The 22844-nt window shown below is 35.0% G+C and overlaps 1 long non-coding RNA gene across 1 annotated transcript; it reads left to right on the top strand.

Annotated features, from left to right (window-relative positions):
* Positions 1-7142: 7142 nt before the first annotated feature.
* LOC131063442 (uncharacterized) lies at positions 7143-9106 on the top strand. Its single transcript, XR_009111063.2, has 2 exons — positions 7143-8175; positions 8448-9106. It is a non-coding gene; the product is annotated as an uncharacterized LOC131063442 (long non-coding RNA).
* The last annotated feature ends 13738 nt before the right edge of the window (positions 9107-22844 follow it).

The following is a 22844-nucleotide window of genomic DNA, read 5'->3' as shown; positions in this document are numbered from 1 at the left end:
TGGTGCTCTCCTTCTTATAACTGGAGAAGTATTATCTAACTCCTGTCATAACCAATTATGCCCCACTATCTATGTACCAATCACTCTATGAGGTTGAGCTAACCATACATGCTATGAGTATAAACTCATCTTCCATTCTATTCGAGAGCTCATCTGCACTTGTTGAAGCTGCAACTTGCTTCTTGCCTTTCTTGTCATTCTTCTTCCTTTCTAGGCAATCATTGACATAGTGGCCAAACTCATAACTACCGTAGCACTTGATATTCGACAAGTCTTTCTTCTTCTTATCACCTTGTGTATTTGATCCTTTGCTGGACCCCTTCTTTGCTTTTCCTTTACCCGCTAGGGTAATGCTCTCCTATTCTGCCTCACTTTTCTAACTCTTATTATTGGTTCCATTCACAAGGCTTAGTTTAAGCTCCTCCTGAGTGAAGTCACTCCAAAGTCGATCCCAACTTTGTAAGGTGTCTCATCCATTAACAACTTGAACAAAGACATCCCACTGCTTAGAAAACCCATTTAGGGCTATCTGTACCAGCTCATCATCACTTGGTTTATCTCCAATAGCAGCTAACTCATCCTTGACAAGTCTGAGTCTGGTGAGGTAACTTGTCATGTCTTCTCCCTTATTCATTCGAGTATTCCTCAACTTTTCTTTGAGAATCAACTTCCTATTAGTGGTAGCATTCTGGTACAGATTCAGAATGGCATCCCACATCTTCTTTGCAGTATCTAACTCTGCAATATGTGGAACTATATGGTCCTTGACACCATCAAGGATTAGCCTCCTCGCCTTGGAATCATCCTTCTTGTATGTTGCAAGCAGTATTGGATCTGTAGGTACAATCACAACAGTGGTAACATATTCCTTGATACTATTTTCTTCTAGCAATAAAGAAATTTTGGCTTTACGGACACCAAAATTTGAGGCTCCATCTAATCTCTTAAACCTGCTGAGGCCATCTCAAGTGATAAGAGAAATAATAATTCTGAAGAGGTCAAAGTAGGTTTTATAAACCCTCAATTTTCTATGCTTTGCATAGGATAAACTTTTGCTACTTAACTCTGATACCATGTGAAAAATCTATTACAATTACTGTTTATTATCCTCTTATCTTTGATAGATTATTTGAGCAACAAATATTGGAAAATAACACAACTACAATTTGACAAACTCATATAAATGTGAAACACAATAAACACAATATTTTCAGACAATTGTCCCTTGAAAAACACCAAAGGGAAAACCAGTACTGCAGATGAGGAATATATATTAACTACAATAAATCAAGAGATACAAATATTTCTTGCCTATTACTGGCAGAGCTTCAATGACCTCCCAATTTCTCCTGCTGAGATTCCATCCCGCTACTATCCCAATGCTATCACTCCGCCCTTGCTAACACTGCAAGACTACTTGCTAACACTGCAAGTTCTTCACACAATTCATTGTTTTCCAAATGCCCCTTGACCCCCTTATATACTACTCTCATTGGAAAACCAACGGCCGAGATTAATTCTCAATCAACTGTTGAGATTAAAAATAGCTAAACAACCCTAACCAAATTGATTGCTAGAAGTTTCTAAAAAGAGTCAAATAATTAATAAAAGTTGTTTGAACTCTAACTACATTTGTTAGCAAACACTTATTTACTAATTATTTAGCAAATGGACAAATAGTTGTCCAAGCTAACAAACTAACAAACAAACACAAAGGACAAGAGTTTCATATTAAAAATATAAAGAATGGTTACACAAAGGGGGAGAGGAGAGAGGAGAGAGGAGAGAGGATGAAAAGATAAATATAGGGGAGGAAGATTTAGATGGAGACGAAGAGGTATATGGAAAGAAGGAAAGGAAGAGATAAAGAGAAAGTGGAGAGATAGATAGATAGAGATGGAAGAGATAAATATATAGAGAGGTAGAGAGGGAGAGAGACAAATAGAATTAGAGAGGGAGAGAGACAAATAGAATAAGAGAGGGAAAGATAGAAAGATAAAAATTAAAGGTGGGAAGTCATATAGAAAGAGGTGGAGAAAGGGAAACATATAAGGGTAGAGAGATAGAGAGATAACAAGAAATATCTAGAGAACAAGATAGAGTTGTAGATGAAGATACAAGGCTAGAGGAAGGAGGAGAGAAATAGATAGAGAGATAAAGGTAGATGGGGAGATAAAGATAGACATATACAGAGAGAAGTAGAGATAGAAAATCAAAGAGGGAGTGATAGAAAGAGAGAATTTGGGGGAAATAAAATCTATATTAAATAATTTAGTGTTGGAAAGAGTAATAATGATAATCGATTTGACTTTTATCAAATATTTTCTATCAATCTAATAGCTTATTTGCATTCGTGGTTGGTTCCCCGTTCCCATTTACTATTTCCAAAAGTTTTTATTCATCAATTGCATTTAATTTTTTAATTTTTTTAATAGAACCGCTATTTTAAAATAAATTAGAAGTCAAAAAATATTACATAAGTTTAATGGAAACCTTATCTCTCCATAACTTAGAAATAATCTTAATATAATTTCTTAAATTAATTTATAAAACTTCAAGATTTTTACAGTTCTTTTCATAGTGTTGTGCACTTGTTAGCTATTGAAAATATTGAAACCCTAATTTCTACATTCCATCTACCAAATAATATGCTTCCTACATGGCTCCAACTACAAATTACTTTTCAGTTTGAATAAATTCCTCCTAGGTTTTTGACATTAAATAGATAAGAAAATCTTATCCAATGCAATTCTATCCCCAATGATATAGAAATATTTATGTGAATGATACAATAATTACATTTGTAAATTTGGAATAAACAATCTCCACACTCAAGATATCAAATATTGACCCTCTTGCTTCATAACATTTCCTTGAACCCAAAGAATAAAAAAAAGATGGAAGGTGGTTAAATATTTTTTTGAATATAATAGAATTTGGAGTGACTTAATCTCATGTATTGTTAGTCACAAATCATGACACATTTAGATTAAGACAACATTGGATTTTTCTCAAAAGTCACTAGATAAATATTAGGTTTTCATCATTGGTATTTAATAAGAATAGAAGTGAGAATATCATATTGAAAATCAAAGAGCATCTGTCATGCCCAAAGTTTTGGGCAAAAACAGAACAACAATTTTTCTTTTAATACAACATAAAAATACTAAATACTTTACATTAAAGATGGGATAAATAAGTTTTGTCTTAACTAAAGATTAACTCAGGAATTAAAAGAATGGTATCCTAAAGTTGATTTAATTAACTCAACCATTATAGCATTAACATTTAGAGTAGACTAATTATACCCCAAAAAGGGTCGTCACAACTGAGTTTATTAATTTAACTAATTTAATTAATTCCCCTAAATAAATCCTCTAATAATAATCAAGAAATATTAATAATCTCAAAAGTGTTTAAATACTCTAGGACTAAATAAAATCACGTTAACACACACACACACACACACACACACACACACACACATGCATAAATATAACTACATAAAAATATGAATTTTATTTAAAGATAATATCCCCAAAAATAATTGTAGAAATAACTGTCCTGTTTAATTAACTAAAGTACAAATGGGTTTTACCCATTTCAAATTGAAAAGGGTTTCCCCCTCTTTTTATTTATATTATTATTATATTTCTGAACTCTAATTAGAGTTGATTTATTTCTATAACTAAACATGAATTTTCATTCTTATCAAAGCTAACACTAACCCAACTTTGCTCTAACATATTTTTTGTTGTTGAATGTGTATGTGTATAGGTGGCGGCCATGGCGGTTGAGAAAAGGAGGGGGGAAAGGGGGGGTTTGAAGTGTTCATGACGGGTAGCATAGGGCCGAGGAGGGTTTCAAGTGTTATACACGGAGGGGGGGCGAGGGGGAGAGGATCAGCCCCTATGGGAGCTACCCCACAAGATGGCCAAAATGTCATAGCTTCCCTTCCAATCTTTTTCCCAAGCAAACCTGCAACAAAAGCTTGTAGGTTGTAACCATGGAGGCTCACCTCCCAACCTAGGCTTACAAAAAGCCAGCCCCAAGCTAGAAGAACCAAGGCTAAATGGGTTACACTCAAGCATAAACACATAAGCAAGAGGAAAACATAACACAAATAGTCCCAACCCAAGGATGAACAAAGTCACTTAGTGACTATAACTTGTGGGGTGAAAGTGGACCAATTACCTAGAGGAGAAATTTGCAAGTAGGAGAACTTAATACCATTGCAAGGCTACCAAGTAGAATAACCACATGTTCCAAACTTGTCCCAACAAATCCTTATGTCCCCCAAGGCATACAAGCCAACAAACTCCCCTTATGACCCCCATTGCATAAACAAAACACTATGCAGCAAGGATCCCATAATCCCTTGTGTATCACTCTCTTCCAAAGAGAGCCTCTACACTCTTAGGTTGTCAAACAACCCTTCACCCCAAGGCCACTCTACCCTCTCAAGGGTGAGTATGGTGTTGAAACATCCAAAACAATAACATAAATAAATGCAATAAAAAAAAACACAAGGAAGAACTCAAAATCTTCCTAAGCTTACTAAGAAAACAACAATGGAAAACATTAAACAATCTTTACAAATTTACAAAACAACATACATGAGGAAGTATTCAACCAACCTTAAAACTACAAATGGGATGAATAAAAGTTTGTAGGAGAGCTGCCTAAATCCACTATCTTTTTCCTACACTTGACTTAGCCGAAAATTCCAAATCCAAAAACCAATTTCTCAAGAATTTATGTCTTCAAAAATGGAGAGTGGATGATCAAACTTCTCCCTCCCAAACCATTCCCTAAGAAGACACTCCTCACTCTTTCCAATCATCTTGGGAAGGGTGAGGGATGTTCATAGGTTGGTCTTCCCAACACCTTACAATCTCTCTAGCAAAGGAACCTCAAAAAGGTCAAAGAGAATGGGGGAATAGCAATAACACTCATGAGGAAGGTTGTCTAGCCTAGGTAAGATCCTCAAAAGTTGAAATTCGGCCATCTTGAAAAACTCAACTTTTGGGGTGACTAAACAGTTCGTAGGAAGTAGACACATGGCTAAAATTGGCCTTTATCCATAGGTACATCATATGGCCCATTAAAAATGCCCCTTACTTGACCTAAGGAGTTAGTTTAACCCTCTAGAAGCTCACCCAAATTTTACCTACGGGTCAATCCTAAGTTGACCTTTCTAATGACTCCCTATCCAAGACTTTCTTGGGACCATACTAGGATATTTGAAAAATGAATTGGTAAAACAAATTCCTTCCAAGGGACATGTCACTGCTAGCTCACTTTACAACACGTGTCAAGTGACACCACAAAATTACACATCACTTAAATACACATGACAATGTCCCTTTTTTGGAATTAATAAATTAAACAATTTTCAAATTAAGCACACATCCAGGCATAAATATTTACAAATTAAAACACATTTTCAAACGAGGTGTTGTCTCTCCAAATAGACAACCCTTGGCTTCACAAATGCACATAGGTCTAGGCCTGATTCTCCAAATAGTTTCCATGGTCACATGGATTAGTTTTCTTGCACATCTCACTTTGCACATTAGTAATTCCAAAATCACATATAATATTATCATATGAAAATAAGACAATTCAGACATTTGCATACAATTTCAATTATAATAATCAAGTTTCCAATTATATAATAGAAACCACATAAAATAATCTACTAAATGGCATCATCATAATCATCATGAAATTTAATAATTTACAACGCATGCATCCATAATTTCTAGCATCAAAATAAAGTACTGCAAATCAGAGATAAATGACATACACCATATCAATGTTATTCAATCACTAGATCATATAAAATCTATGTCCATAATGCATCAAAATATAGTATCAATAATAGGTCCAATATGAAAATAATTGAAATGCTATGATGGCTTGGGGTAGGACCTCACAACATTTATATTTATATAGTAAAACAATGAATAGTTTTATATACTCTTCAACTTATTGGCTTTCTATTTCCTTGGTTGTGTTGTTTCTAGTGTAAGGGTTTTTATTTGGAATATGGTTAAGGTTTCCCTCCTATATCCCTTAGTTTTTAAATGTGAAGTTTTTTGTGAGGTCAAAACCCTTGTTCCAACTAATTCGTTGCTCTAGTCAAAAGCTTCCTCAAAAAAGTGTTTGTGAGTTCCTCTCTCTTCTTTGCCTGGTTGGCTATTATGTAAGGGTTTGAGTTGTCTCCCACTTTATCAAACTAGAACAACAAATTTTTTTTTGCAAATATTAAATATACCATGATTAAATTTTGGTTAAATATTTAAAAAGTTAAATTTTCAACATTTCTCAATAGACATGTTGATATGGAAATTTGTGTGATGAGTAACACCTTCAAACCTTAATGAAGATAATATTAGTTCACATTTCTAAAAGACGAAAAATCTATAATTTATTCTATATAATCAAGAGAAGGACCCCAATTACCATCCATGTTCCAACTATAGTTTATTGGATTTCACTAATCAAAAGCTCACTAAAAAAATATCTAGTGGGCTAATAGCCCCATTTGTATACCCAGTATTTAAAAAAAATTAGTAATTAGACCAATTGTTTAACTTTATTGGTACAAATAGCACATGATTATTAGAGCATTTGTGCATAAGAATTGCATCAATTTTGTAAATTTCGTGGTGGTCAAAGTAAACGGTTCACAAGTTAATAGGGAAAATGTATGAGACACCAACTCAAAATGACCATCTTTTGACACTTGCATTCATAACAAATTCCACAATGTTCGTTGTTACTACCCCAAAGCCAAAACAAAAGCTACATATAAAGAAAACAAAAAAATTGTTAAAATTCAATGTACCATTTAAGAACTTAGAATCCACAAAATTAACTATAATGACCAATAGTACCCTTCCTCTACTATACACCCAAAATTAGCTACTTAGTCCATCTCCCTCATCCTTGACCAAGTAGCTTTAAAAATAGTTTTGTGTTCTTCCTATAGATTAAGTTTTTATTTGCTGGATAGATGTTTCCCTCCCTTACTGTGGGGACGAGGAGTGGAGAAAAAAAGTGAAGGGCCTTTATTTTGCCGACAAGAGTACGACAGGTCTGAGGAGTCTGTGTTTTATACAGTTAACGAGGGGCAGAAAATCAGGAAGAGTTAGAGCATAGTCTAAATCCGAGAACGTGTTGTACGAGTGTCCATGGAAATCAAATAAACGTGGTGTTGTGCGAGTGGACCGCAGTTAGAGCGACCGGGTGTTGATACGTCGAATTTGTGGGGATAAGGCGGCTCATTCAGCGTCAATAATAGGATTCGGCGGGATAAGGGCGGCCACTTCAACGGCAATGGTGTTCGTTCTTCATTTAGAAATTTAGTGTCCCATTGTGGGCAACGCAATTTTGTTCTGAGAACATATTGAGCGTGTTCAATGATGAAGTTGGAGGGACAAGTGATGAAGGTTAAGGCGCCTATTACAGTAGACGACATCCTCAAAGATTATCCAGGTTATGTCATTTTTTCACTGGGTTGTCGTTCATCGTTTGGGATAAGAGCCAAACCTAATGTAGATCTGCTCTACCTATTTCAATGAAAGAAGTGCGGAGAAGAATGTGTTTTGGCTCTTAATTTTTCTACAGATGATTCAGACAAATTTGCAATCGTGGAGAGAGTGTTTGAAACCGACCATTTCTTTAAACTGATTGAAGCTATTTATAAGTATACCCCATTTGATTCAATTAATTTATTATATATCTATCAGTGACCATATCACCACCAAGGGAGGGTATTTGAGGTGGTGGTTCCCTCACTGTCGTGGGGGCTGCAATGGGAAGTATAGATTTATCATGCTAAGTTGATTTAAGGATGGCTGGTTCCAAACACTCTCTGCACGATTGTGAATTTGTCTGGATCATCTGGAGGAAAATTGGGATGCATGATACTTTCTTCTGTGTATTTCTTGCATTGTAGTAGGCCGGGCGGATACTATTTTTCTCTTTTCCAACAAAAAAGACTCAAAACGCGTGAAACAGTGGAAAGAACCCTGCATTCAGATCTCAGCTGTGCGAAATCCCAGCGGATGAAAGGAGAAAGGTAAAGGAAGACCCGGAGGTACAGAAATACAAATTGCCGTGGAATCCTTGCGTAGGAGCATTTCTGAAATTCGCAGAAAAGTTCAGGTGCTTATAGAATTTTCTACTGCTTTTTTAGTGGTTTAAATGTCAGTTATTTTGCTTCTGGGCTTTAGGGTATGAAATATTCTTTGAATGAGTTAATATAGGTAGCGGATATTTCAACGCAGCGAAACCTGGTTAGATATCGCTGTATGCACAGTAGAAAGGTCTGTTTGACAACGTACAACGTGTTTATCTCTGATCTGTAACGTTGGAAGAGCATATTTTATTATTTTAATTAATTTCTAAAGTTTTTGCTCGTTAATGAACGTAAACAGGGGCTGCAGATCAGAGTCCCCGCCTGAACACTGACACAATGCAGAGCTAATAGTTAAAGAAGATTTCTCCAAGTCAAAGTTTTGGCTTGTGAATTACATAATCACATAAGTTTTCTGATATGAGCCATCCTGGGCATTGCTATAGTTCATGTATTGATAGATAAAATACTGTAGAGTTCCTACCTGTCATATTTTCCAATTTTAATATCTGAGAGATGTGTTAAAACAGATACAGATGAATAGTATGGGACAACATTCATTTCTTGATGAACCTAGGACAATTTTTATTACATTGTTGGCTGCGAGCTCAACGCTAAAATTACTCTCCTTTGCACTATTTCAAAAGTGTTATATTTTAGTTTACCCAATATCTGTTGGAGTTATGTTCTTTATTGCCTCACTGCCTTATCTTGTCTTATTTGGTTTACTGACAATATCTACATCAGAACAGATTTAGGTGGCGCTCAGCTTGTTGTATTTTGCTGTGTACTGCAAGATTGAACCGCCTCATTACAACTATGAATAAGTGTATTGGGGCTTTAATGCGGTGTATGTAATCCAACTCATATATGAGATATTAGGAGAACTCTGCAGAGTCCCTAAATCAATGCATTTGTATTTTGATCAATAGATATAATTCTGCAGTAGCAGATTTGATACTTGTTCGTAAATAGTATTTGATCCGCTTCCATCCATCTCATTGAGTATCATTGATGGTTCTGCTAATTCATTGCACATCACCTAGAGTTGCCCAAAGAAAGAGAGCTCTAGTATAGTCAACAATGGTGGCTTAAGTCAATATTATCTTTAGCTTAATATAGTAAGAGTTTTGGCTTTCGATCATCTGAAATATTGATTTAGGTAGTTAAATTCCAAAAGTATTATTATATTGATATCATACTGTGATCATTACTAGGGATTGCTAGCCTCTTGAAGATCAACTAGCTATGCAAGTGATGAATCCATAGATCTACCGCCGGTTACCCCTTAGATCACTAAATACCAGATTTGTATACTTAACGGGTAAGGAATCTAAGATCACTCGCTAGCAACTTTATATCACATTCAAGGTACTAAAAAGGGAAGAATAAATCACGCTCATTAGGAATCTACAAAAAGGGTCAAGTGTCCAACTAGAGAATGGCTGCTAAGCAGACAATGTGTCCATAATATGCATCACAGTGCAGCACAATCGTCCCATCGAATGAATAAAAAGAAAACCTGATTAAAAAAAAAGGATTATACTACAGCTTTAGTCCATGTAGGATATGATTAAAGCCTAGAAAGTAAGCCCCACTAAAGCCCTCATAAATATCAATCCTAAATAATCATGGAGTTCTCGAAAGCCTCACTTTGGGTATAATTCTTCGGCACACTTTTTTTTTTTTTATCAATGAAAAAAAAAAATAAAAAAAAGTTAGAATCAAAAACTCATAAAGTGTTTGTTTATAGATTATAGTGAAGAATAAAAGACTTACAAGTTGCATGATTCAAGAAAGATATCTATGTTAGTAGAAATGCAAATTTTGATGAGAATTCACAACTTATGACTACTTGTCACTCTACAAATACTTCTCATTTTTTATATATAGATGAGGATGAGGTGTGTACCATTATAAATAATGATAATGTTATTGAAAATGAAACAACTAATGCTTTTGACTAACCCCTTTCTGTATGTAGTGACAATGAATAAGATGACATTTCATCTAAACAAGAGATGAGGAGTGTTGAAGAAATTTATAGAAGTGCCAAAAAGTCCACATAAGGAATAGAAGTTCTCTATTGACCAAATTATTACACATAAATGACCTAAAGCCAAATGATCAAGGAAAGGGGAAGAAGGGGAAGAAACAATGAAAGTGGAATATGATGCATTACTATAGTTTTTTTTTTGAAATTCATGCCCCTCCCCAAAGCTAAGAATATTATTGATTGCAAATGAATTTAAAAAAAAAATATAAAATTAGATGGAAATATTTATATATTTTATGTTAGATTGATTGTAAAAGGGTTCAATAAAAAAGAGGGTGCTTCTAATGAAGAAACATTTTATCTTGCAACTAAAATGAATAGGGACAGAGTTATTCTTTCCTTGGATGCAAGTCTTGGGCAACATATTCATCTAGTGGATGTTAAAAATACTTTCTTAAATAAACATTTATATGGAGAACTAAATATGGATCAAACAACTAGGCTTTGTATACCTGAATAATCCTAATATTTTATACAGATTAAAAAGTCAATTTATTATCCCAAACAAACACCATGTTCATGTGGTGTGAATATTGATAGGGTGTAAATTTGATCCAAATTTTATGTTAAGAAAGGTCAAGCTAAGATTATTCCTGCTTCAATTTATGTACTTTATTTTATCATTTTTGGACAAAATATTGAGCTAATCAAATATTTAAAATCATATCTTATATTGACACTTCATATGAATGATTTGGGAGAGATAAACTATTTTCTTGGTTTACAAGTTTGTAGGCTACTTTATGAATTATTTTTTTCATATTGAAATATTCTTTGGGTCTTTTAGAAAAAACAACACGCTTGAATGTAATCCAATCTCTACTTCCTTTCAATCAAGAATCAATCTTACTAAACAATATGCATGTAAGGGTATAGATGCCAAATATTATAAAAAACTTATTGGCAACTTGGTACATCTAACACATTCTAGACCAAATATTTATTTCGTAGTCGCCTCTTTTGGCAAAGGAAGCAATACCAGAATGTAGATTAGGTAGGCACTGAGATAAATTCATTAGTTTTCTACTAAGAGAAACTTGTCATACATTCATGAAATAATATACTTTGGCATCGCTATGGCTATAAGTTTTCACTTGAGATAGTTGTATTTACAATTATAGATTGAGGAAGTAATATAGATGATAAAAAATCTACTGGTGGTTATGTTATTATTTTTGAGTTAGGCCCTATTATATGGAATAGTGAAAACAAACAACTACATCTTTGTCTTCATGTTGCGCACAACATAGAGTGCAGTAAAAGAAGTAGGAATGAAAGTAATTTGGATTCTATATATTTTACTTGAGCTTTGTTTTCCCTAAAGTTTTGCTACTACTTTACACTGTAACAATCAAATTACCATCCAAGTTTCTAACAATCTCTCTTTCCATGCTAAAACAAAGCATATTGAGCTTGATGTTGACTAGATATGAGATATTGTTCAAGCTACTATTGTCAATCTACAATTTTGTCCAAGTGAAAAACAAACAAATGATGTAATTACTAAGAGTATGAATAAAGACAAAATATTTAAATTGTGAGGAATGATTGCCATGTTTGAGGTGAACCTTAAGGGGGGATAGTAGTTTAATTTTTCTCTCTCCCCTATATCCTCTTTGTATTAGTGTAAGCAATCTTAACTTGAGGGATATTGAGAAAGAGAAAAAAGACTAACTAGAAACTTTTTTTTCTAGCATCTTCCTAAAATTAGAATATTTTAAAAACCTAGATTCTTCCAAAGCTATCAAGAAAAGGAAAAATGAATAAAATTATTAAAATATAGAGAAAGCTATAGTTTTCTAGACTTCAGAAACTCCTAGCTATGGCTATGAATTTCTTCATTATAAACAATATTGTGGTTATATGTTATTGGATTGGCTGTAATAAAAGGTAGATCAATATAATTTTCTTTGACTATAATTATGTTTTATGTTTTATTTTGTCTTATTTGCTTCTCTTATTTTATTTTATAATTATAATTTGGACCTCTATTATAGTTAGGAAGGATGATGGCAATGCTTGTCAAATTTTGGTTTATAATTAATAGTAACATTTGCCCAAAAGTTCATAAAGCATTTTTAGCAAATTCTTTTTATATATATCCTACAATCATTGAAATCTACAATGAATTGGTTTTCGAGGCATTTCAAACTCCTATTTCTTTTTTCATATGATAATATTTATACTTTGATGGATTTCAATAGTCTTTTCAAAAGCTATCATTTTGATGCAAGGAGTATGCGATCAAGGTTGTGGATATTGTCTTTTATAAATCCCTACCAATTCTCTTGCATGGCCAAAGCAATGGTAGATGCTCATATCATCCTCTCATGACTATTCTTATTAAACTAATGGTTGAGGGGGTTTCCCATACTGGTGTGAGCAACAATAATGAAAAAAAATTGAGAGGAGGGGGGGGGAATCAGTTTTCATCGGATCTGAAAACTTAATCACAAATATAGATCTAATAAATTGCAGCAATAACAAAGATAAGAAAATTGATAGCACAACACACAAAAATAAGATTTTAACCTGGAAAACCCAGTTAAGGGAAAAACCATGGTGGGAACCTACTCGAAATAAGATGATACTCTACAATAGTATGTGAAAATTTTACAATGGGGAATACACGTGCATCCAAGCACACCACCTAGAGCTCATTGCTCAAAAGGTAATAACCTGGAAGGATACAGCCCTTATGGAAGTCTCACTAAATTAGAATAAGAGTTGGACTACAATCTAAATGGAATGAATTGCAATAATAGCATCTCCAAAATGCCTGATGACAGTTTTGATTAAGCAAAATTGTTTGCTCTGCAACACCAACCCCTACTCAATACACTACACCGAAAGAAAAATTCTTGTTCACACATACACCAATCTCTGATAATGCATACACAACCTCAATACCTAAATTACATGACAATATCACCTAATTATACAATTCAGCAACCTTGATAACAAGGTTAGCTAAACCCTCAACTCACAATTACAAAATTACATCACATGATACAAAGATTGACCACCAGGCCAATATAATGATCTACATGACATAACATGGACCTAAATCAAATCTCCAAACACACAACACCACCAGATATCATGCCAAGATTAACCGCAACACGCTATGCCACCGAGAAAACCACATAACACAAAGAACATCACTAGTTCAACAAAATTATCAAACATTCACATAACAATCAATGCAGATCATCAAAACAAATAGGACAGAATTAAGAAACACCAAAAAGCATATTAGAATCATCAAAAATATCTCCACCAACACCACTTATCAAATCTTCATCTGTTAACGTCTGAAACTAAAGAACACTCAATTAAGAGCAACTGTCATGAAGAAAGATAACTTGTGGAGTACCAAATCATGAACCATCTGAAATATAGATACAAAACACCATTCCAAACAATCTCCCAAAGACTTAGCTTAGGATCTTATCACATTGGAATATGCTCGAGGAAATACTGAACTCTGTAAAGTACTGATCAAAGAGACAAACTACAAACCAGATCATATGATATGACCAATTAAGCTTCCCAAATCACCAAAACCAATACAAAAGAATATAATGATACTAGAAATACTCCATACACCAAACCATGATCCCTATAAACCAATCTATAAGAACCAGAGTAGGAATATGTTGACATCAATGACAGCAACATATCCTAGCAGCAACAATATCCAAAAATCTCCCCCCTTTTGCATTAATGGCGTCATATGAATATGAAAAACAATAAATGCAAAGAAAGAAAATAAATCCAACAAACTCCCCCTAAGATCAAGTAGATAAAACAGTTTTTCACATGCTTCTCTCCCCCTTTGACAATAATGCCAAAGATAGAAAACCAAACTCTCCCCCTTAGAATATAAAATATGAATCTCTCCCCTTTAAAACACATAACCAGACTACTCCACTAGAAGAGCATCACCAACTCATCAATCTTGATAAAAGGAATAAGACTATGAAGTCCATCGGCTTGATGCAACTCAATGCATCTAGTTCTCATCACGAGGGGTGGATACCCCTAACTTGTCTCTCACATAGAAAAATGTATCCACAAGCAAAGGCTTAGTGAAAATATCAGCAATTTGTTCCTTTGTAGACACATATTCAAGCTTCACTTCCTCTTCACTGAATTTTTCTCTCAAGTAACGATATTTGATTTGCACTTTTTTAGTCTTTGAATGTTACACTAGGTTCTTTGTCATGTTAATAGCACTAGAATTATCAGAATATATGATAGTAGGTTCATCATAGATAACTCTGATATCCTTGAACATTTGCTTCATCCAAACTACCTAAGTGCAACTACCATCTACATCAATGTACTTAGCTTTAGTAGTAGATAAGCACACCGAATCTTGTTTCTTACTAGCCCATGAAACTAATTTATTTCCCAAAAAGAAAGCACCACCAAAGGTACTCTTCTGGTCATCAACATCACTAGCCCAATTAGCATCAGTGTAAACACATAACATGAAATCATCATTCCTTGGATACAACAAACCATAATCCATAGTTCCCTTCAAGTATCTAAATATTCTCTTTACAACATTGACATGACTCTCTTTTGGATCAGCTTGATATCTAGCAGCCATGCACATAACATGCATAACGTTTGGCCTCATCTGAGTAAGATATAACACTCCATCGACCATAGATTTGTACAAACTCTAATTAGCTATCGGAGATTCATCATTCTTAGACAATTTGCAGCCAAACACCATAGGAGTTCCAACTAGTTTAGAGTCATCTAACCCAAACTTCTTCAGTAATTCCTTCACATGTTTAATTTGAAATATAAAAATAATTATTCCAGTCTGTGAAATCTGCAAACCTAAAAAAAAATCATCTCTCCTATCATAGACATCTCAAATTCTTTCTGCATATCACTGACAAACTTCATGCTCAAGTCATCATCTCCTCCAAAGATAATATCATCAACAAAGACTTCAACAATCAAGATGTTACCATTCTCAATCTTAAAATATAGATTACTATCAATAGTCCCTTTATTAAATCCTAATTTTAGCAAATAATTATCTAATCTAGCATACCAGGCTCTAGGGGCTTATTTCAATCCTTAAAGAGCTTTCTTCAGTTTACATACCATGTATCCATCATCAGATAATGAAAATCCATCAAGTTTCTCAATGTAGACTCCTTCCTCAAGATCACCATTGAGAAAAGCTAACTTGACATCCATCTAGTACACTTTGAAATCTTTATAGGCAACAAATGTGAGCAACAGTCTAGCAACTTCAAGTCTAGCTACTAGAGAAAATGTCTCCTCATAATCAATCCCTTATTTCTATGAATATCCTTTGCATACAAGTCTTTCTTTATTCCCGAATACCCATTTAGTACCGATAACATTCTTATCCTTATTTCTAGGCACAAGATCCCACATGTTATTGTTTTCAATATGATCTAATTCTTCTTCCATAGCTCTCATCCAATTTTCATCTTTGCAAGCCTCAACAACATCTTTAGGCTCAACTTTAGAAATAAAACACACCTCTTCAGCAGCTAGCCTTCTTATAGTCATCACACCTTTATTTTTTTCTCCAATAATCTGGTTTTCGGAATGATTCAATCTTACATACCTCAGAGTCTTCTTATTGTTCTTATTTTCAGGTTCTTGCACCTCTACACCGGAAACAAAATCGGGATTAACTGTCTCTACTGAATCATTCTGCTTTGATTCTTTAGTCTAAATAGGATATAGAACAATGTGTTGACCACCATCATATCCACAAGCTCTCATTTCTTTTCCAAGGTTCTCATCCACCTTTACATTTGCACTTTCCACTATATTTATCAGTCTCTAATTGTAGCACCGGTAGACTTTTCTCTTTGTTGAATATCCCAATAAAATTCCTTCATCACTTCTTCCATCAAACTTTCCTATCTCATCATCTCTCTTGATATAACATTTGCTACCAAATACTCTGAATTGTCTCACAATAGGAACATGACCAAACCATAGCTCATAAGGAGTCTTACCTATATCATCTCTAATATGAACTTAGTTGAATGTGTAAACATCAGTTCTAATGGCTTCTCTCCAATAGATCTTCGAAACATTCCCTTCAATCAACATAGTCCTTGTAGCATCCAAAACAATCGCGATCTTCCTTTCAATAACTCCATTCTACTGAGGGATTCTAGGAGTAGATAATTATCTTCTAATCCCATGCTTCTCATAGAATGAATCAAACTCACCAAAAAAAAATTCTCCTCCCCTATGAGATCTCATATATTTCACCTTCAATCCCGACTCAGTCTCAACCTTTGCTTTGAACATCTTGAATTTTTCTAATTCTTCAGATTTCTCCTTCAAAAAGACAACCCACATCATCCTAGAATAATCATCAATTAGTAGCATTAAATATTTATCTCCTGCACACTTCTAACATTTGTAGGTCCACACAGGTTAGTATGTACAACATCTAGCAATCCATCAGATGTATACTACTTGCTCTTGAAAAAAACTCTTGTTTTCTTACCCAATTGACATTCCTTACATACCGAATTAGCAGACTTAACAATCTTAGGCAGGTCTCTAACAACTTGTGTAGAACTAATGTTAATCATTGAATCAAAATTAACATGATAAATTCTCCTATTCCATAACCAACTTTCATTAATCTAAGCAATCAAACAAGTTTTCTCACCAGTATTCAAATAAAAAATATTACCTTCAGTCTTACTTGTAAATGCAATCTCTATACCAAAGGCATTTGGGATCTTACATTTACCATTCTTGAATTGTAAATCATAACCTTTGTCAAGCATCTATCCGACACTTAAAAGATTTGGTGCAAGGAACCTAACACTCCAAGTATGAAATATTTGTTTTCTTGTAAGCTTGTGTGTTATCTTTGTGATGTAATAATGGACCAACCATTTAGGACTCAGTAGAGCCATGGTTGACTTGTCCAAGTTTTTGTTTGAGTCAATTGTGTTCAGGATGCTAATAGCCTGAGAAGTGAGATGCTTAAGTAGTTCACAGGTAAAGTACTCCAAACGAATGTATTCATGTATTAGGGGTCAATTGAGTTGTGTTTATGTCTTCTAGGGTGTTTGAGGACCTTCAGGAGTCTTAAAATGCATTAGAATGAAAAATTACATCTTGGAGCCAAAAGTTGTAAAAAGTTAATGAGCAACATTTTGCAATTTCTTGCAAAAGTTGCATTTTTGGTTATAGGCATTCAAATTTGGTTGAACCGATTGAAACAAGGGCATAAAAGCTAAAAATCAGTTCATTGTATGAGTTGGAGGATTGGAAATGCAAGAGCAAGTTTTTGGTTTGTGAAGCAACCTTGTTTCCACCGGTTTTTGACAGTTTTACTCTTGGTTTCATTGCTTCTACGATCCAGTACGAACTAGATGGTGTAGTTCATTGCAATTTTGAGTGTTCATTGTATTTGTCCTATTTAAGGTTGATTTGTAGGTTTGATTATCCTAATTTGTAAAGATTTCTTCCATTCTTTGCAACTAGGATCAAAACCCTTGCAAGTAGGGTTTAAGAGCAATAAAATGGCTCTAACCTAAGCATTCTTTGATGGCACCTATTGAAATCACTAAGAGTGCTAGGTTAGGGTCTATACATAGCTTTAGAATAGGGTGTGTGGTGTTGAAGGTCCAAAAGGAGAAATAATGAAGCCCTAGGCTCACCACTGGAAGTAGGTGAGTTAGGACAACAAGAAAAGGTGTGTTTTATAAGCACATGGGGATTGGTGTAGGACCAAGTGACACATGAATGTAAATCCCTTTGAGTGCCCTTGAAGTTTTGTGAATTGTTTGGAGCAGGAGATTTGACTGGTGAAGAGTTTTAGTCCCATCTTGCCAAGTCAGAGGTGAAACCTAAACCCTTCAAAATAGTGCAACATTGGAAACCCCAGTTGTACAGATAACCTAGATGGAAATTTATAGTATTGTCTGTAACTTCCAAAAGGGTATTTGAATCCATGATTTATTTATATGCTTGTTTGGGACTTTTGCAAACTGAGACCCTAAAACCACCTAGGGAGGGCTAATGCAATTAGGCCTATTTTGTGCTGGTATGGACCTAGAAGGGTTAGGAAGCTAAAGAGATGGGTTTGGTGAGCCTTAACCCTCAAAATACCTTAAATTAACCATGTATATGCATTGGAAAACCATAGGAAGTGACTGTGAGTTAAGATCCTTGCAGGAGTGGTTGGAGCCCAAGAGAGGAGTGTGTGTGTGATTGAGGTGGCAACCTCAAGGAATGGAGTTGATTGTCCAGAAACCTTTGGCTATACCTAGGAGGCAAGTCAAGAAGGTCAGACCTTGGAGGTCTCATTACCATAACCCCTACTAAGTGCCATAGGAAGGACTTGAGTAGTTGCATGGTTGAGTAGGACAAGACACTCAATAAGGTTTATTGAACCAAGCTCCAAGACTCTATACATCAGAGTGGTATCAGAGCCATTGTTTGAAATATTTGGTGTATGTTAGATTGTGAAGAATCAAAAGCAAGTTCAATGCCTCCAAAGGCAATGACTCCAGAAGCCATCTGGTAGATGGTGGCAGAAATGATAGAAGGATTGAAGGATGCAGAAGGAAGTAGAGGAACCAGAGAGGATAAGAAGGAGAAGGGCAAGGTTAAGACAGAATGGGGTGATGATACTAATGAAATAGTGGAAGATGGAGAGGAATGAGCAGTAGTAGCCATGCCTCAATACCAAAAGCTATTCTTGGATGTAGTCAAATCCACTTCTAAAGACAACTTGGATGGATTACCCACCTATGGAGGAAACCTCAATGGAGAAGAGTTGCTAGATTGGATAGAGGCTCTCAATAATCACTTTGATTACAAAGAGGTAGCAGAAGAGAAAAGAGTGAATGTGGCCAAATCAAGATCGAGAGAATCAGCATTGGTTTGGTGGAATATGATGCAAGAAGAAAGGATACAAGAAAGAAAAAAGAAGATAACTTCATCGGAGTGTATGAAGATCAGACTTAAGGCACAATTCCTTTCAGGAGATTATGAAGTTCAAATCCATAAGAGACTGCAAAATCTGAAACAAAGGGAGTTAGATGTCAATGCATACACTGACGGATTCTACAAACTCAGTTTGAGGGCTAGGAAGCATGAGAATGAAGTGGAGAAGTTGGCTAGGTACATGAATGGCCTTAGATAGAATATAAAAGATGAGATAAGTATTCGCACACTAGACACTGTCCATAAGTGTTTTCAGTTGGCCCTAAGGGAAGAAGAGAAGATCAAAAGGAGGAGTGAACAAAATCATAAACATAGGGGAGGTAAGAATTTCAGAGGTAGAGGAAAATTTGGTAGAGGGCAGCAATCACCCAAAAATGAAGAGCAACAAGGCCAAGAAGGCAGTGGGGACTCTTAGACAGGAGCATTTAGAGGATCCTATAGAGGAAGGAGCAATTTTAGGGGCAGGTTTGGAAACTCAGGAAGAGGAAACACAATCCTCACTGGTAGGTGTTAGCATTGCAATCAAGTTGGGCATACCATGAGTAATTGTCCAGGAAATGCCTCAAGCTCCGTAAGCTCATACATGGGGGAAAGAAGAACTCAATTGTTGCAAGAGAAGGACACTCAGAGTGTAACTTCTTCAATCAGTAAGGCAGGGCCAGTGACAGATGGAGAAAAATTGATGATGAGGAGAACAATGCTCAAGATGCCTCAAGCTTAAGAGCCACCACAAAGGAAAAGTTTGTTTAGGACCACTTGTAGGTCACATGGAAAGATTTGTAAAGTGATTGTACATTCAGGTTCTGTAGAGAATATTGTCTTAGTTGAAATGGTGGACAAACTCAAACTAAAAAGACTACCTCATCTCACTCCTTACAAGGTATCATGGCTCAACCGGGGTCAACATGTATTGGTTGATAAATAAGCATGGGTGGATTTTGAAATTGGTGAGTATAAGGATAGATTTCTATGTGACATATTACCTATGGATGCTTGTCATTTTCTATTGGGCCATCCATGGCAATATGGTGTGAGAGCTACTCATGATGGAGAAAAGAACAATTATCTTATCACAAACAATGGGAAGAAGTATCAAATGGATCCACTACCTGATCCAAAGGAAGAAAAGAAAATAGGCTCTAGTGTGATGCTGATGAGAGGTAAAGAGTATCTCAAAGTGTTGAAACAAGAAGGTCATCAAGGCCATGCTATAGTGTTGAAGCCTACAGATGAAGCTAAGGCAGATCCAATGAGTGAAGTGCCTCAAGAAGTGGAAAGTCAACTCAAAAAATATGCAGAAGTGATAGGGGATGACATACCTGATTCTTTGCCTCCAATGAGAGATGTGAATCATCAAATAGACTTAATACCAGGGGCCAATCTGCCAAACAAAGCTTCCTACAAAATGACAGCTGGGTCAGTGCAAGAAGTGGAAGTGTTTTCCCCGATTTTCAGATTTTGTCTCATTTGAGCTTACATTTTGAAACATTTGGAGATTGAATCTTGGAAAAAGTTAGTAATATAAAACATAGCCCTCTGAGTTTACTTTCCAAACATGTAATTTATTTTAATACCCACATAATAAAAAATAACTTTTGGAATGAAGTTCTAAAAAACTATGTTTTAAAAATGTCTGTTTTAGGACCATACCATGCATGTGTACGACACACACTTTTTGACACAATTAAAATTATTTTCTCAAACAGTTTTGGGAAATGGTTTGTGACTCACTGAAGATTGACGAGCATATTTTTCTATATTTTTTTTTAAAATATTTTATTTTTAATTAATTTTTTAATGATTGTAATTATGTTTTTAAAAATTTGACTTGTACGACCCACATAATTTGACGTAAAATTAACATTTTCTAAATAGAAAAGAATTTTATGTAGATTGATGACATGTAATTTTTTATTCAAAATTCATTAAAATAAAAAAGTTATTAAATTCACAAAATTAGTTAATATTTCAACTCTATGGAGCTGATTTAGTATAAATTAAATGAAAAATAGTTAAAATAATCAATTTTTAAATAAATTTACATATTTAGAATCTAGACAATATAATCTGAAATGGGTTTTAATTTCATATAAATATTCTCTAATTACAGGCACACAAATTATTTCAGAAGATCATATTTGTGCTTTCATTCATGGAGATTTGAATTTGCAGGTCCATGTCTCAAGTGTGGCCATCCCAAGCCTATCCTGGGCCTAATCCCAAGCCAAGTGGCGCATTGTGGAATCAAATTCCATAGAACGGGCACCCATTTTCAAACAAGGGCAGCTTGTGGAAAAAAAAGGAAAAAAATGATTTAGAAACGGGGGCCCGTTTATTTTTGCTTTGAGCCCCCGTTACCTTTTGGCTCAGGAGCCTAAAGCATAAACGGGCCCTTGTTTATAAGAGTACGTTTTCCAACGCATGGACTTTTGTGAATTTGTGACTCATTACCTTGCACTTGCCCACCTAGTCAAAATGAAGAGATCTCCAAACAAGTGCAAGAAATATTAGACAAAGGGTCTATCAAGAAGAGTTTGATTCCATATGATGTTCCTATTGTGTTAGTGCCTAAAAAGTGAGGCAAATGGAGAACATACACAGACCTTAGAGCAATCAACAAGATTACTATAAGGTATCGGTTTCCCATGCTAAGGATTGAGGACCTATTAGACAATCTAGGAGGCGCAAGCTACTTCACAAAGGTTGATTTGAAGTCTAGTTATCATCAGATCAGAATCAGACTTGGAGATGAATGGAAGACAACCTTTAGAACCAATCGAGGCCTATATGAGTGGTTGGTGATGCCATTTGGCCTCACCAATGCACCTAGTACCTTCCAAAGGCTCATGAACGAAGTCTTAGTTGAGTTTATTGGTAGATTTGTTATTGTGTATCTTGATGACATTTTGATCTACATTAGGTTAAAGGAGGAACACCTCAAACATCTGGAGATGGTTTTGAAGAACTTGAAGGAGGCTCAACTCAAGATTAACCCTGAAAAATGTGAGTTTTTTAAAATAGAGCTTGTATACCTTGGTTTTTTTATTTCTCATGGATGTTTAAAAATGGATCCAAGTAAGGTAGAAGAAATACTTAATTGTCCTATCCCTGGGGGCATAATTGAAGTTAGAATCTTTCATGGAATGACATCCTTTTATAGGAAATTTGTGAGGAACTTTAGCCATGTTTGTGCTCCTATTCTCAGTACAATTAAAGGAGGGATTAAGTGTCACTTTAAGTGGACAAAGGAAGCCAATAAGGGGTTTGAGATGTTGAAAACCAAGATAGAAGAGATTCCAACCCTTATATTACCTGATTTCAATCAGTTGTTTATAGTAGAATGTGATGCAAGCCAAAGGGCAATAGGGGCAATTTTAAACCAAGAAGGACATCCTATAGCTTTCTTCTTAGAAAAGTTAAATGAAGCTAAGAAAGGGTACTCCACATATCATTTGGAGTTGTATGCAATGGTTCAAGCATTGAAAAAATGGTGACACTACTTGGTACCCAGAGAATTTGTAGTCTTCACTGACAACCATGCCCTTAGTTTCCTCAATGGGCAAGAGAAGTTGAACCAAAGACACCTAAAGTGGGTTGAGTACTTATAATCCTATACATTCACTATCAGACACAAGAAAGGGACAACCAACA

This window comes from Cryptomeria japonica, chromosome 10, assembly GCF_030272615.1.
Source record: "Cryptomeria japonica chromosome 10, Sugi_1.0, whole genome shotgun sequence".
NCBI lineage: Eukaryota > Viridiplantae > Streptophyta > Pinopsida > Cupressales > Cupressaceae > Cryptomeria > Cryptomeria japonica.
This window is presented reverse-complemented; position numbering and strand designations above follow the sequence as displayed.